The sequence below is a fragment of the Anastrepha ludens genome, chromosome 4, assembly GCF_028408465.1.
Source record: "Anastrepha ludens isolate Willacy chromosome 4, idAnaLude1.1, whole genome shotgun sequence".
Classification (NCBI taxonomy): Eukaryota; Metazoa; Arthropoda; class Insecta; order Diptera; family Tephritidae; genus Anastrepha; species Anastrepha ludens.
Window position 1 is genome coordinate 76157543 of NC_071500.1, and position 18412 is coordinate 76175954.

Here is an 18412-nt window from a genome sequence, read left to right on the forward strand (position 1 = left end):
GACTAACTCTTGGATGTTGTCTATCAAAACACAAAGGTTTTCTAGGTTAATCCTTCCCTCACTTTGTGTTAATTCTCCATTGCCAACTTTTAGCAGCATCTCTGGAAATAGCCTGTTCTCACGTGAAGATGACGAAATCCTCATATTAGTTTTAAGCTCTAATTTATTGACATACGACTAAAGGTGGGATCTTTTTAGCGAAGCATTTATTTCGTCAGCACGTGTTCCTCGAGTCACAACTGGTAGGATTTGACGGAAATCTCCTGAGAACAGAATTGTACATCCACCCATAGGTGCATTTTTGTTGCGCAAATCGCGCATTGTCCTATCCAGTGCTTCCACAGACGTCTTATTTGACATGGTAGCTTCGTCCCAGGCTATTAATGAGCAGTCACGCATCAATTTTCCTGTATTGCTCTTTCTAGAAACACTACAGAAAATCTACTACTAGAAAATCATCATCGGTGGCGATTTTCAGCGGGTGCTTCATTGTAGAGGGTGTGGTTCGGCCTCTTTCCAAAAGAGTAGCGGCAATGCCGGATGACGCAACAGCTAACGCAATTTTTCCGGTAGATCTCAATTACTAATTACTGTTGTAATATCTTGAAAAATATTGTTTTTAATTATATGCTGTAAAGAGCCATATACATAGATCTATATGAAAACAACAATGTATTTAACGTATTTAATTGGATAAGGATTAATGTTGTACCCATTTGTTGAAATCGCTTCGAAAATAAGCTATTAGTTGTCGTAAAATGTAAATGACAAAAAATGTTATTGTATGGAATTGATAGCAAACTAAACGCGCTCCGAATCAATAAAAACTATTCAAAAACTGTATTTTAATTATGTGCGATTTACTAATATAGAACCTGAAAATAGCGTTTTATTTCGCTGTAAAATTGTATGTATGTACATATAATTACATGGAATTCAGTACATACATAGATACATATGTACATATGTCCGAAATGAAATAATGCGAGTGATTCGTAAATACATACATAGATACGTCACCATACGATGTAATTCAACATTAATCAGGTGTGGTGAGATTATCGCTTAACGCCTGTTGCTTCATTCGGTTGACAGCGAACACACACACAAACTGCTTTTTTTGGAAAAAGAGCTGCTTTTGTTTAAACAATTTTGGTTAAATAACAAATAAATCAATTATTTTTTTTGATGCAGAACGAAAGTAAATATTTCAAAGTTAAACTTCAAGAAAGTTTCATTTTAATTGGTTGATTCGTTTATGATTTATGGCCGTAAAAACAAAAAAATTATGTTTTTTTGCCACATTTTGACCGATTGCCACGCCCCCTTTATATATTTCTTCACATTGTATAGATATAAACCTTCCTCTTCAATCAATCTATCTTTAAAAAAAAACCGCATCAAAATCCGTTGCGTAGTTTTAAAGATTTAAGCGTATAAGGGGACATAGGGACAGAAAAAGCGACTTTGTTTTATAATATGTAGTGATATGGCCAATAATGAAGAAATGCATATATGCATATGGCGCTTACCTCCTTTGTTGGCTGTTTGGCCGAGCTCCTCCTCTGAACAGCAGATGGATCTTTTATGGGAAGCCTTTTCACGACAGAAATACACTCGAAGGTTCACCATTTCCTGCCGAGGGATTTGATGTTTCGTGGCCGAAGTTTCGAATCCGCCTGATAGTCATGCACCAGTCCATTTGGCTATGGTGGTCGCCATGTAGTGTACTTACATTCCCACTTTTGAACACACTATGCACTTTGTTGAAGCCGCAGTGGTTTTCGTTTATATCCCTTATAATATAGAATAATTGGCACATATCGATTGTCACCGAAGATAGCATTTCGATTTATAAAATTTGAAATATACAACTTTAATCCAAATCTTTTGAGAATACAAATGATTATTTATTTTTTTAGTATTGTAAATCAAACTTTTGTTTCCAACTTTGGCTCCTTGTATAAATACATTAAAGAGTTTAGTGAAACTAATAATCTTTGCATATATTCCATACATTTTTCAGAACAAATTAGATGTTTGCTCATGCCTGGCAGCACTGCAGGTAGCCTAACTTAAATTTTACTAACATGTGATTTAATAAAGTCGTACTGATGTGCGGAAAGAAGAAAACAATAAATTTGAAAAGTTGGGTGGCAAATTAATAGGCTTCATAATTAAAAGCTTTTGAGATTTCATACTTACGAGTATATATATAAATATATATTATTGGCGCGTACACCCTTTTTGGGTGTTTGGCCGAGCTCCTCCTCCTATTTGTGGCGTGCGTCTTGATGTTGTTCCACAAATGGTGGGACCTACAGTTTCAAGCCGACTCCGAACGGCAGATATTTTTTTATGAGGAGCTTTTTCATGGCAGAAATACACTCAGAGTTTTGCCATTGCCTGCCGAGGGGCGACCGCTATTAGAAAAATGTTTTTCTTAATTTTGGTGTTTCACCGAGATTCGAACCATCGTTCTCTCTGTGAATTCCGAATGGTAATCACGCACCAACCCATTCGGCTACGGCGGCCGTATTACGAGTACGTCTAGTACAATAAATATACGTTTGTAAAACTGATGACCGAAAAACTCAACCGAATCTTTTGTTACACCTCTTCCTGTCCTCCGGCCTTGATGTTTATAAGTATATACATATTTACAAGATGTGAGCGTGTTGTTTTTCTTTCTGAATTGTGCCCATCTTCACAGTTACGCAGGTGCTTTTCATTTGGGATTATTTCTGAGACAGAAGATAAAATATTATACTAACAAAAGTGACAATGAAAAAAAGTCAGAATTAATGAAAAAGCAAAATTCCCTACTACGGGTATATGCAAAATTTCTAAAAAGTTTCGTTTTGTACAAAGCAACACTCTTTTTAATATTGGATTTAAATTGTTTCTCTTTTCGCCACTTGTAAGTATAAATTTTATCACATTGTGAGATGGCCACATTCGGTTCTTATATTCACATGTAACTATGCACGCAAATGCCTGTGTAATTAGACATCTGCACTCGCGCTCATTTTTAGCTTTGGTGTTTTAATTGTTTTTCTTGCATGCTGTTCCTGCTGCAGGATGTTACTTGATATGTATGATATGTATACGTGCAAGCACATCTTGTAATAAGAGCAAATCATGCCAGTTGCCGGCTTTGTTCGAGCGATTAAAACGCAGTTACTACGCGTTTTTCAGGTGCTACCCACTTTATGGTTCATGTGACAAAAGTTGCGCTGATTCTAGCAGTTTGTAGCTGATGTTGTAGCACAAAATAACAACGGTACGAGCAGTATAATAATCGGCACAAGCATATTTGATTTATTCCTCGCTGTTTGCAAATTCATGATGCTATAAAAATGTACTTCTACAGGGTCTTTCAAATTCGAGCTTCGTTATTAGAAATATTTTTTCTTTCTGTTGATGATACGGGTATTGACGATAAGCGGTTACAATACATGCAGCATCCCTAACGATAAAACCAATATGAAGTACCGTAAAGAGTAATTTGACGACGCTCTGTAATAATTTGGTCAATAAAATTATCGAGGGGCCATCTCAACACTAAAGATTATGTAAAAAAACCTGAAACAATTAAAGTTTTAAAAAATACCATTTACTCGAAATAGCGGAGACGTAGCCCCAATTATGCCTAAATTTGAGCAAAATATCACTAAAAAAATCAAAGTATGTGATTTGTCATATGATATATAAATAAACTCGATCTTGAAAGACCCTGTACACCCTTTTGTACTTCTTTTATTCATAAATACTTGGGTGTAACTATGTCTGCATCATGCAATAGAGTGTATGTTTTTATAGGAAGAAGCACTTGGGAACCATGAACCCCACTCGAATGCGAACAAACTCATTCATATAGGGATACATATCAGCAGAAAAGAACTGGAAGTAGAACAATTAACAAAAATTTAGTGACAATAAGTCCAAAAACCTTTACGCCAGCAAGCAAATACTCACACATTTACATTTCCAAAATCGCTTGAAAAAGTTGCAACAGCGAAAACAACAACATCAAATATGTACAATGTCACACCACTGCCAAATTCGCCTTGTTAGGTGTGTGTACAAGTCGGCAGCAGCGAGGTTATGATGTCGTCCCATAAAGTTTCATTTGCGTTTTTTAAATGACATTTTAAATGAATGAGTTGTTGCTGCCACATGCGTCATAATTTATAACCATTTTGTATTCCCATCTACCTCCATCCTACGCCTCCAGATCCTCTTATTACTTTTACCCTTCACTGGCGAAATCTCGCCATGTTTATGCTACTAGAATGTTTAGTATTGGTGTTGTTGTAACATTTATTGGTACGACGAATCATGTGCGCAATCAAGAGGGGGGTTTTGGGGTCACCAACGGGTTCACTTCTAAGAAATAATACCAAAGTTGAATTTAAAAAATTATACGATCAAACTGGGAAGTAAGCTGAAGTGAGTAGACGAAATTTTAAATATTTCATAAAAAATAATAATAATGAAATAATTGGCAATCTTAGGAACGAGGCAAGACTAAAAACAGTTTTAAAACCATTGAAATATGCCAAGAAAATACTACTCAATAACTCGTTCCATAATAACTTGCGAGAATGAGAAAAAAAGTATGAGAATGGAAAACAAATGGGAGGTCAAATTTTATTACGGCATGTTTAGTCCACGTTTTCTTTAAACGTCCTTAAATCAATTTATAACTCTATTCCAAATCGCATTTTTGAAGTAGTTGTAAACAGTATTAATAACATTTTACCACAAAACGTGGTTTTGTCCTAACACTTACCTCCGTCTTCAAAAATCAAAAATCATGACTTATGGAGAGGGGGAGTTTTTTTGCAATCACTTTTCTTGAAACACAATTATTGGCAGAAACAATTTTTTTATGAGGACTCTGGGCTCAAAAGCAAAAGAAAAATATATGGCCTTAATCAACAGGCAGGTCATTTAACAAGTGCGATGTCATACGAGTGGCTGATTGGGACAGCCCATATTTATAAGTATATTTGTTTAAGGATATGGTGGGAAAACGTGATTAAAGGAAGCGAGCGCCAAATTATATATTTTTTTATTTTCATACGACTAAATATCTTTATCTGCTCCATTGTGATTTGGTTAAATTTTTTTTTTTTTTCTTACAATGAAAAACGAGTTTTGGTTTTTGTTTTTGTACTATTATTATATTTATTTTAGAGCATTTTTCTCGATATTTATACTATTATTTCCCAAACAAAAATCCTGGTTGCGCCCCTGCTGGGAATGTTTGCGAGCTTTCCGCCCTTCTCTACGTGCTTGCGACAGCTGCTGTTTCTAGCGGCATTTGAACAAAATAACAACAAAAATACAGGCAGGCGTAGAGAATTTAGTATTTACATGAGTGAATATGTCGCCGTGTCTTTATGGATTTGGGACCAGAGAGCTGTCGTTGACACAAAAACCCACAATGACGTTAGTCATATTAACAGCGAAGCGCAAACCATGTCGTCCAAAAAATGAATCGTTTTATTATGCAATAGGCGTATAAAACTTCAGTGCACCGAAAATATTACCACAATTTTATTCCATGTAAACATATATAACATACTTATGTATATCAATTACTAAAGTATGGCCAAAATGTATACTATTTATATGTGAAAAATAGAGTAAATAAAACACTTTTAGTCAAGATGGAGCTTATGCTTTATATCAAAAAGTTCCACGGCATATTAGGGATATAGCTATTCAAACAGGTATGTTTACTTATCTAGGGATTTGGTAGTAATTCTGTAGAATAAAAATAGGGCCCTAAAAAGTGTTGCGGAGAAAACTGAGCCCGCAAACTGAGTGAATGCGGAATCCAAAATGCATGTATACAAGCATGCCCTAAATAGTACATAAATTTAACACTTACAACTCAACCTATTATTCCAAACAATGCTGAAAGTATTCCTCTATCAGCCGCTTTTCTATCCATAGCTTCAATGGACACAAATCTTGTTAAGTTCAATGCAGATTCCTTTTTAAATAAGTAAGGAAGGCTGAATTCGGTTCGAACTTAGAGAAGTTCGAGAACTTAATATAGCTGCGCACAACTGCGTGGAATTTAATTTGTGGAATCAAACAAACTCATGGACACTGAGACTTGAAACTCACAACACCAGATCATCATTCGGAAATTCAGATTTAACATATAGGAAGTGGGTACGGCTTATCGGTTCTTAATAATTTTTATGACGAATCTAAATTAGGGGGACTCATGTATGTACCAAGATGTTTTATTAAGTCATTAGCGAATAAATAATAATCGTTAAAACAATAAAAAAAAAATAAAAAATATTATCGAGACATCCGCATTCACCCAAAAATGGGCGTGACACCGCCCATTTTCCACAATTTTGCTAACGTAATATTTACCTTCACGAACAGACATACAGGTGGACAAATGGCTAAATCGACTCCTCTCATCATTCTGCCCATTTTGGTATTTATCTATCTATCTATCTTGTTTCTGGTATACTGTTATTTTATTGTTTTATACAAAACCGTTATGTCAACAAAATTAACACTGGGATGCTTTACATGACTAAAAACCTCTAAACAGACAATGCGGATTAAGTCAGCGGATTGTGCTACATTATTACATTTAACCTTCTCCTAACATTCTCTCTCATGTGAACGAAGCCTATGACTTTTTATAATAAAATAAATTTTTAAAGGACCTTATTAACACACTTTTATTAGGTCGGGTTGTATGTATGTATGTATGTATGTATGTATGTATGTATGTATGTATGCATGTAACGGAATCTTTGAACTTAATTTTCACTGGCTTCTAAAAATCTGATCGACTTGAAATTTTGCACACCTATCAAGGACCGATGGCAATGCAATAATTTGACAAAAGTTTTCCATTATCCTTATTAGGATTGCCAGGATTAATATTTTGTTTTTTTACCTGTGGGCAAAAAGTAAGGTGAATTTGGTTGTAAAATGAAAAATCTTTTTTTATTCTTGTAAATCAGTTTCTCAGGCTCCCTCCACGAAATAAGTTCTTCATCCCGATTACTTCTTTATCACGGCCGATAACTGCATAGCTTTAGACTCACAGTCGATAAGAAAGGAATTAAATATAACACGAATATATCGAATCATTTATTCACTGACTGCAATGATAACAATAATTTCCATTCATAATAAACAAAAAATAGTTTAAAGAAACTAAAAAACACGCTTTTTTGCTAATCGAACTAAAAAGTAGAAAATAAAAAAATAGTTTAAAAAAACTAAAAAACACGTTTTTACTGCTAATCGAACTAAAAAGTAGAAAATAAATTTTAATGACAAAGAGACCTATAATGAAGTAATAGCAAATCGAACGATCAGTCATAGTCAACTACCTCAGAACAGAATTATAACAAAAATTAAGATACAAATAGAGTAATTCAAATTAGAGTTAAAAGCGTGGGAAGCATTTTGCTTCACTTTCATAACCCTCTGTACATAGGTAGTTGCCAATAGAATGATTGTAATATTTACTATATCAAGGGCCTCTCAGTTTCTATACAGCAACGCAGAACAACATAGAAGTACAGAACCAGAAATTAGCAACGATGGTATCCAAGAGTATAGTATAGCACTATATGATGTGGAAATGGCAATCACAAAAATTAAGAATAGAAAATCTCCCGGACCGGATAACATACATAATGAGAAGATAACGTACGGTGGATTTAACTTGGCAGTTGACATTACGCATCTTTTCAACAAAATATTGGAAACTAAAATGATACCTGATGAATGACGGAAAAGCACGACAATTCCTGTCTATAAAAAGGGGTTAAATAAGGCCCGAATAACTACAAAGGAATAACACTTTTAAATACTTAACCTCTTAAGCTTCTAACGAAAATTATCGCTAATGAGATAAGAAGGGTTTAATGACGAACAACAGGGATTAGACAGTTTAATCCCAGTTCTATTTAATATCATTATGGATGAGATCATCGCCACTTAAAATCAGTGCCGGTAAATGGATATAAAATGGGTCCAAATGAAATCAAGGTTGTCTGTTATGCAGATGATGCTGTGATTTTAGCAGATACGGAAAATAATGCGCAAAGACTATTGTATATCTTCGAGCAATCGGCAGCTAAGTTTAAAATGCAAATCTCCGACACCAAGACAAAAGCCATGATCGTGTCGAAGCAACCATGTAAACTGGTCGAGTACGAGTGATGCATAGACCAAGTCATGTTTTTTCAATACTAAGATAATGCGCGAGCGTATTGTGTGAAAGGCTGAAGCCCACCGTCAACCAACTGATTGGACCTTATCAGTGTGGCTTCAGACCTGGAAAGTCTACCATCGACCAAATATTCTCAATACGCCAAATCTTGGAAAAGACCCATGAAAGGAGAATCGACACACACCATCTTTTCGTCGACTTCAAAGCTGCATTCGACAGTACGGAAAGGAGTTACCTGTATGCCGCGATGTCTGAATTTGGTATCCCCGCAAAACTAATACGGCTATGTAAGATGACGTTGCTCAACACCAACAGCGCCGTCAGAATTGGAAAGGACCTCTCCGAGCCGTTTGATACCAAACGAGGTTTCAGACAGGGTGACTCCCTGTCGTGTGACTTCTTTAACCTGATGTTGGAGAGCATCGTGCGAGCCGCAGAACTTAATCGCTCAGGCACAATTTTTTATAAGAGCGTACAATTGCTGGCGTATGCCGATGATATTGACATCATCGGCCTTAACAACCGCGCTGTTAGTTCTGCCTTCTCCAAACTGGATAAAGAGGCAAAGCGAATGGGTCTGGTGGTGAACGAGGACAAAACGAAGTACCTCCTGTCTTCAAACAAACAGTCGGCGCACTCGCGTATCGGCACCCACGTCACTGTTGACAGTTATAATTTTGAGGTTGTAAAAGACTTCGTCTATTTAGGAACCATCATTAACACCGATAACAATGTCAGCCTTGAAATCCAACGTAGAATCTCTCTTGCCAACAAGTGCTACTTTGAACTAAGTAGGCAATTGAGTGGTAAAGTCCTCTCTCGACGAACAAAACTAACACTCTACAAGACTCTCATCATGCCCGTCCTAACGTATGGCGCAGAAGCTTGGACGATGACAACATCCGATGAAGCGACGCTTGGAGTGTTCGAGAGAAAGATTCTGCGTAAGATTTTTGGACCGTGCAAAGGCAACAGCGAATATCGCAGACGATGGAACGATGAGCTGTATGAGCTTTACGACGACATAGACATAGCGCAGCGAATAAAGATCCAGCGGCTATGTTGGCTGGGTCATGTCGTCCGAATGGATACAAACGCTCCGGCTTTGAAAGTATTCGATGCGGTACCAGCTGGTGGTAGCAGAGGAAGAGGGCGGCCTCCTCTGCGTTGGAAAGATCAGGTGGAGAAGGACTTGGCTTCACTTGGTGTGTCCAACTGGCGCCGGTTAGCACGAGAAAGAAACGACTGGCGCGCTTTGTTAAACTCGGCCAAAATCGCGTAAGCGGTTATAGCGCCAATTAAGAAGAAGAAGATAATGCGCAAAGACTATTGTATATCAATCGGCAGCTAAGTTTAAAATGCAAATCTCCGACACCAAGACAAAAGCCATGATCGTGTCGAAACAACCATGTAAACTGGTCGAGTACGAGTGATGCATAGACCAAGTCATGTTTTTTCAATAATAAGGGTCGACAATAACGTCGCATAGGGATTGGGTGGAAGAGGCAAAAGTGCAAGCAACAAAAGCAGCACGAATTTCCGGGTACTTGAGACATATAGTGTGGAGAAATAAGAACATGAGTGTTAGGAGTAATACACGCATATACAAAACATGTGTCCGCCCTATCATGACGTATACAGTTGCAACCCGTGCAGGTACGACCACAACACAGCGTATCTTTACCACCATAGAAATGCAAACGCTCAGAGCGGTTTGTGGGCGCACAAGGCTTGATCATATCAGAATCGAAGAGATCCGTTCATTATATGATATTCAAGACATCTGTAAATGGAGTCGAAGACGTCGGAAAGAGTGGAAAAAAACATGTAAAGAGAATGGGACCTGGTCGTACAGCCAGAATCGCTATGGAGAATAAGCCAATAGCCAATAGACCACCTAGAAGACCACCGAAATGATGGCATGAGTGCTGGATGTCTGAATCGCAAAATTACTGAAGTAAGATATGTATTAAATTGTTTACTATAAAATTGCTTGTTTAATTATAAGAATTGTATATTATAGTGTATAAATTTCTAACATTAAGAGTAATTTCGTTGTTACCAACAAGGTATAATCTAAAATAAATTGGGAGCAGAAGAATTATAATTTATTATTAGCCAATAACAAAGAATAAACAAATCCAAGTAAAATCTAAATATGAAAGAAACATCAAAAAAGTACCAAAAAATTCTCAAATATGACTTCAAAAAAGCGTATATCATAGATTAGAGCTCAAATAAGAGTCCAAAAGAGTTTGAAATTCACGAATTCGCCATAAAGTTAAATGAGTCCATCGGATTTCGAGTACCTTTGCAGTCATTTTTTAGAGTCCTTTCCACGTGTCTGCGTAGAATGAATAGTCACTCATACAGGACTCCAAAAAAGCTCGTTTTTGGGGTAATATTTATAACTTATAAAAGAGTATTTTAAGAACCTTTTGGCTAGACGGAACACATTCCTCTTCTCGCTTTTGTCGGTTTATAGTCTTCCAAATATGAGCGTAGATATAAACAAACCGGATTTACGGACCGAATTTAGCCTCATTTCTTATTTCAAACTAGGTTTTTAGTCTCGTCGAGAAAATGCTTGAAATTCGTGTTAAAGGCAATCTACGAGGAATTATTGCACGCATTCTGAGTGAGGGTTTGGATTGGATGAGATACTGGAGATACCTGGACACAAGAGGTGATACCTGGACGTTTACATAAGTAGGGCCACGACACCCGTAAACAATATATAGGTAGGATGGACGGACGGCGAAGACGTCCAAGTTGCGACTGAAGACAATGTTAATTATTCATCCTGAATGTGTTCGTTTCGAAAGCATTCATGTTACTGTCGTACGCATGTTGTGTTCATTAGAAGTCCGCTTATCCTTATGACACTATCCTCGTAAAGTAAAGGTGTTAACCTAAAAAGCCAACTGGATCTGTCAACAAGTAAAAGAATTAGGTTTCTTAAGACAAATGATAGATCACCGCCTCCGATGTGCTATATTTTTGCAGAGTTATGGTAATCATCGGCGCTGTCTTATATTATAATTGTCTTTAAATTTATTCGCGATATCATTGAAGTCACCTTTAAACGTAAAACGCACCCTATATGGTAATAGTTTCGTCTATGATAAATTAAAACTAGAACTTATCATATATACATACATGGCTATGGAGGCAAGCCCATCGTTCATTTAGCATAAATCCTTTGCGGTCATTGCCAACGTTAAAACCCAAGCAAACAAGAATGATAAAATTAAAGCCACAAAAAATTGCCAAAAAAAAGTTGTTTAATAAATAAATAGTATATAAAAATGTGAAATACAAACCAAAACAAAAATAGAAGCGACGTGAAAGTAAAAATGAAACCAAAACAAAAAAAATTTAGCAAAAATGAGAATGCCGCAGATAATCCATAAAAATAGACAAAAAGGTTCAGATATAAAAATTGCAACAACACTAAAGACTGCGGTCACATTGCTAGCACGGAACTTTGTTTTGGTGGCCAGTTGGTCAGTGCGTTCTACCAAACCATGCGTTCATCCGTTTGTCCTTCACCCCTCCATTAAACGCGCTCTCTTCTTCCGATTGCCTCATGGTTAGCAAGACTTTTGGAACAAACGGATAAGTGGATTTGCATTTTTTTAGTTACTTGTTTTTTATTTTTTGCTTTGCTTTTTTGTTATAGTTATTTAAAGTGTTGTTTTGTTTTTGCGGTTGTTGTCTATGTGCCTTTTTCATATTCCCAAACTATTTGCATGAAGCATTTATAAGCACTTGCGTTTTTTGGTGCAAGCATTTCTGGATTTTTCTCTGCACAAAGGATTTTTGTTTAGTACGCGATTTGCGGTTAGCGACCAACCAAAAGCAGTTAAGCGCAGCTTAAGTGGCAGTGAGCTGGTCGGCGGAAGTGGCAAACGATTGTGAAGGGACGAAACTCAAAAGAGGAATAGATGGAAAGCACATTGAATGAAAGTAAACTGTGCCACCGTAGTGGGTGGAAAATACAAAAGCAGAATTTGTATTTTGCATGCAAGAATGCACCCCTAGTACTGCTTAGTGCAGCGAAGCGTATTAAGAGCAAAAAATATATGTGTGGAGACGTTAAGAATCCTTAAATCACTGCCTGGCACAACCAGCACTGGGTATCGATTACTTGCCCGTGCACAAGCAATAATGTTTTGCCTGATTTCCAGCGCCTGCCGTTGACTAACGCTTCTCGTACTGCTGAACATATTCGTACCTCCTTCGCTCCAACTGGTCCCACTGACTTTCTGCCAAATAAATGTGCTACTTCAATTTTGTCGCATGCATCATTGATTCATTTGATGCTACTTTTTTCCTCGTCGTTGCTTTTATATTCTTCACTTTTTTTCATTCAATGCTGAAGTCTTCGCTAGCTTGTACAGTCTTCCATAGTTGATGATTTATCCAGTAAAAAATATTTTATTTATTTATGCATCTTATAATCATAAAATATATTACAAATATGTTTGAAGTTTAAATGGATCTAATTCAAACCGTTTTTATAAGGTATCCGATATATGTGCTAAAAAAAATGCATCTCTCCGAATTCAGAAAAATAGTTTTTTTCGTTACTTTATTAACACAAGTCTGTTTTTAAAAGGGTTACACCGGGGATTAAAATACTTTTCTTGCTGCTACTTTTTTCAAAGAAAAAGATGAATTCCGCAACTGAAACCCTACGAGCTATCACCGTCGCTATTAAAAAATATTAAAGGGTAATCTCTTCTCTTTTTTTATTTTTTTTTTTTACTTATTAGTGAAAATCCGAGAACACTAGGAGCCATTTTCTTGGCACAAAAATATATTAATTTAAGTGGATCTGTAATTTTTTCAATTATGCGTCGCTTCGCACGTCAATTATTTGTACGCAGGCAAACATTTTGAAATAATAAATTTATTAATTTTATATCCTTTAATAAATCGAGCAAACGCAGTGATCAGTACTTTCATCATATACGAGTTTGAGAATAAACATGAAAAGATGGGATGTCTGGAGACTAACGACAGTCATAACGGGCTTTTGGTCTGTCGGAGAACAAGCAGCCAAAATGGGCATCCCTCACACCACATACTGTCCCTACTGTAATCTACCATTTCCCCTGCCCTGGAAGGACAGAATGTTAACCCTGAAGAAACCGCTGTTCAAGAGTCTTGAACAACTGTCTGACTTAGATGTCAACAACCTAATAAGGCTCCTGAACCGCACAGACTGGATATAGTCATGCTGTAAATAACAGTTAAACAAGTTGGTAACGAAGATGTCCCAAAAAAACGGTGCGGAAGCAACTAAGCAACCATCCAAGGGTCTGAGAAGTTTGCAATATTACACCTGACAAAGTCCAAGATCGAGTATGATTTTGGGATAATATAATTGATATGACTTGAAAAAGAAAAATTTGAATCAAAAATCACTCGAAGGCCTTTGATCTCATCCACATATTGGAGAACATTATTAGAGGTATTATATGACGGTTGTAGAATATCACGTGATTTAGAGTAAGTGACTTGAAAGCATATTTTAATATTTAGAAGCGAGTTCGTTAAGGTCAGTCTGGAGACTAAGCGAATCCTCTCGGTTTCTTATTGAGGCATGAATTTTTAAGTCGTCTGGATATAATAGGTGCCTGGCAAATGAAAAGTATCTGATAATAGCATTTGTAAATAACACGTAAGGAGCCCAAAGTACTCCTTTGAGGTATCCCAGAAGTGGCCATGCAGAAGGCAGAAGATTCACCCTCAATTTCAACAAGACAGCTCTTTTCACTTAGATAATATTTCAACCATAAAAGGAAAACCGAGTGAGAGCCAAGAGAGCCCAATTTACACAATAAAATTCTATGCTATCACTAAGTCAAAGGTTTTGGGGAAATCCATGTAGATTCATTCAACTTGAAGTCCAGAGGAAAATGATTCAATACAAATATCGCTGAAAACGGTCAGGTTGGAACCTGGACGTACCTGTTACAAAACCATGCTTGCTTGGAAGAAATTAGACTTAGCAAAGTAAATATGATTTTTCTTCAATAATATTGGGAGGTTGAATTAGTTTTAAAGGTGACACACAGATGGCGCTATTTATCACTTTATCGCGTTGGCAATACTGAATATATATTCATGACAAAGCCTCATCCCTAGGCTTTGTTTATCAGTATCTGTCATTTCGCTGAAGTATAAACAACGCAGTGTTTTCGTGCTCCGAGTATGTCAACTTTCGTGCCGTCGAAACGCAATTTGCGGGAAGCTTTGCTTTTCTGCTTCAATTTGAAAAAAAATACAGCCCAAGCCCGTGAATTGCTGCAGGAGGCCTACCCAGACCATACTCCGTCGATTTCAACATGTGAGTACTGGTTTCGACGATTCAAAAGTGGTGATTTTCACACCGAAGACAAGGAGCGTCTTGGCCAGCCCAAAAAGTTCGAGGACGCGGAATTGGGGGAATAGGTAAACGAGGACTCGTGCCAAACCCAAGAAGAGTTTGCTGAATCATTGGGCGTTGATAAATCAACCGTTTGCAAGCGTCTAAAAGCGATGGGAATGATCCAAAAGCAAGGACATTGGGTCCCGTACGAGTTGAAGCTGCGCGACGTCGAACGGCGATTTTTTACGTGCGAATTGCTGATCGAGCGACAGAATCGGAAGGGTTTTTTGCATCGGGTGGTGACTGGCGACGAAAAATGGATCCACTACGATAACCCAAAACGCAAAAAATCATGGGGTTTGCCCGGCCACGCATCAACGTCGACGGCCAAGCAGAATATTCACGGCAAGAAAATCATGCTCTGCATTTGGTGCGATCAGGTCGGCGTCGTATATTTTGAGCTGCTCCAACCGGGCGAAACAATCACGGGGGATCGTTACCGACTGCAATTGATGCGTTTAAGCCGGGCATTGAAAGAAAAACGGCCGGAAACGGTAAAAAGGCACGACAAGGTTATTTTGCAACATGACAACGCTCGGCCGCATGTTGCTCAACCTGTCAAAAAATACCTTGGAACGCTTGGCTGGGAAGTTTTACCCCACCCGCCGTATAGTCCAGACATAGCTCCCTCCGATTATCATTTGTTCCGGCATATGAGTCTCGATTTGGCGGACCAGCGGTTCTCCTCGTACAAGGCTACCAAAATATGGGTTGAGTCATGGATAGCCAAGCAGCGGCCAGAATTTTGGAGAAACGGCATCCGGAAATTGCCCGAAAGATGGGCGAAAGTTGTAGCTAGCGATGGCCAATACTTCAAATAAAATATTTTGTACCGTTTTTTCACAATAAAGCCCCAAATCTTCGAAAAAAACCTTTAAAACTAATTCAACCTCCCAATAGCTTCGCGTAATTTGGAAGTAGTGGACAGCTTTTACATTGGACTATAGTTAAGCGCATAATTGTTATTGCTCCCTTTTAAAGATTGGAGTAACTATTGAAATGCCGGTAGTGGTGGGCTGTGTCGTAGAGAATATTTTTAGCATTTTTGAAGGAGTTAAATATTGCAAGTTTTGGACATATTTCGGCAAATTCACAAAACACTGTTTAATTTGACCAGCGTTCCTTTAAGGACAGATATTTCAGTGAGTGTGAGTGGTGATTAAGCTAAGGCAACTGAAGTGTGTGACACGTCATGGGCACCACTGCCGCCACTCCCACCAACCTTACTGCAGTCACTGATGCTTCTATCGCTTCACTGCATACGATTCTCCACTTCAATTTATATTCTCGCGCGCAGAAACCACGAGTACCTCACCAAATAAGACGAGCGAATGAGCACTCATGGAAGCGTTCAGACACACACAAGCACAAGCTCATTTTGGAACACGCTTAAATTCGAAAGTGCACTACACATGCGTACACACATACATATTTACTTGTAGTACATAAAAAGTGTTCGAAATAATAGCAGTGACATATACAAAGTGAAATTTTTATTCAGGAATTCAAATAAAAAACTATATTTTTACATGTTTTCGTTCTTGTTTGTTTATGTCTAATATTAAATACTCATAAAAATACTTCAAAACTAATATATTTATTCATTTTATAAATAAATAAAAAAGTATCGTATCAAAAATGTTAGCTGTGATAAATAATATCAGTCTCCTTAAAGTTTTCATTGCAACAAAATTGAAAGCAATTAATCTTATAATTATACTAATTTAACTAATATTTTGCGGAATGACCGATGTTAAAATAATAGCTACGAATCTTTGAGGCATGGAATTCAATAAATGTCTGCATTTCTCGGCAAGAAGGTCTGCCAAGTTGTAATTGTATTTCACAAGTATTTTACATTTGAGGGATTCGGCTTGCCTACAGCTTCCTTGAAACGGCTCAACAAAGGCCCAAAGATTTTCGATTTTGGGATTGAAGTTAGGAGGTTGAGCAGGTTACTATGCCAATACTAAGAGGCAAATAACACAATTTTTGGTTCATCGGACTATAAAACGTTCTGCCGTTTTTGAGCTACCCAATCGACGAAATCAGTGATGAATTTTTAGCTGGCCTAAACATGTCCGGCTGCAAGAGTGACACTTTCTGGAGCTTCTGGAGTCTCGCTTCAATTAGATTCCTCCTATAGTTGACGACTGTACAAAATGACACTTAATTCCTGTCTAATCCTTTTAGACGTATACCATATAAAGGATTTTCACAAGCAAAAGCCACCCCCTTTTTTAATTTTCATTTTGAAGGAGACTCATCGCATCTACCTGTTTCGAGATTTGATGCCCAATTAGTAATCATTTTAGCTGAATAACAGAGTAAATCTTGCAAACGCTTGAATGACTTTCCTTCTCTTAATAATTTTTTTCTAATTTCTCACTTTTCATTGTTCCAATGACTAGCACGGCCCATTTTTATGAACGAAAACTGTCAATGTTTAAAGTGAAATACTAACGAAAAACTGGCAGCACTTCGTAAATGAGTGTAGATTTTAAAATTTAAAGAAATCAGTGTTTTCCATAGGCACTGCTAATATTTCGAGCACAGCTGTACATATTTAGTAGCCGAATTTGCAGCATACCGCCGCAAACGTTCAAAAATTAAAAAAATATATGCGTTTATACATATAACCCAGTAGGTATACATTAAATAAATAATGCCCATATGAAGCTCACACTTATATGTATATATGTACATATAGGCATATGTATAGATAATAAGTGAGTTAAAGAATTGACTGAAGGAAGTAAAAACGTGAAAAAATTACCAGAAAAATGAGCTAGCACCGTGAGCTGTTGAAAGAATATGGAGTGTGCCGCTAACGAAGGGAAGAAGGATTGCCATTTTCCGCAACAGCTTTTCAATGGCGATATGGAATCAACAAAAAATAAAAAATAAATAGCATTGAATGTGAAGAATGCATTGTGGGCGAGGAGAAGTCAGCGTGAGGTAGTGGTGAGTGTGGTACAATATAAACGCCGCATTAAATATCGCCACCGCATACAAATTGCATAAAAGCGTCATCAACATCAAGCGTCGAAAGTACGAGCAGAACTCGGTTACTCTACATAGCAATTCACCCTTCTTGTGCATAAAAATCGGCTTTGGCTAACACTTCAAGTGCAAAAAATCACACTATCATTCAATGTAGATGTTTGAATGAATGAACAGGACTCCGTGGTACGAGCTAACTTCGCTCTCTACGTGCAACATGTGAAGTGAAGAAGCAATGGCACATGAAGGGTTGAATTGCGATAGCGATGATTTAAGTTACTCGCAAAAAAAGCCAAGGCATAATGATAAAAAATTACACAATATTTACTAGGCAGAAACGATTCATTTTATGCGCAGATTACAATAGCATACATCTTGCGATTAGTTGGATATTGATGCTCTTTTTCTACAACACATTTATTCTTGCCACGCAAAGCTTATTCAACTAGCCCAAGCGCATTAGTACACAAAGGATTCTTTCATACTTTCGATATCATCTCTAGAGCGTATTGATTGTTTACTAACCATTAAGTGAATTCTGCATCTTACCATTTCATCTCTACACTAGACAGTGAAGTCCATTGCTTAGAATAGACGCGTACGCCGCGCAATATCGATGGTGAATTCGAAGATATTGACATAGTGCAGAGAATAAAGGGTCTAGCGACTTCGCTGGGTAGATCATATCATATGATCGAATGCAGATGTTCGATACTCAATAGAGTGTCTGTGGG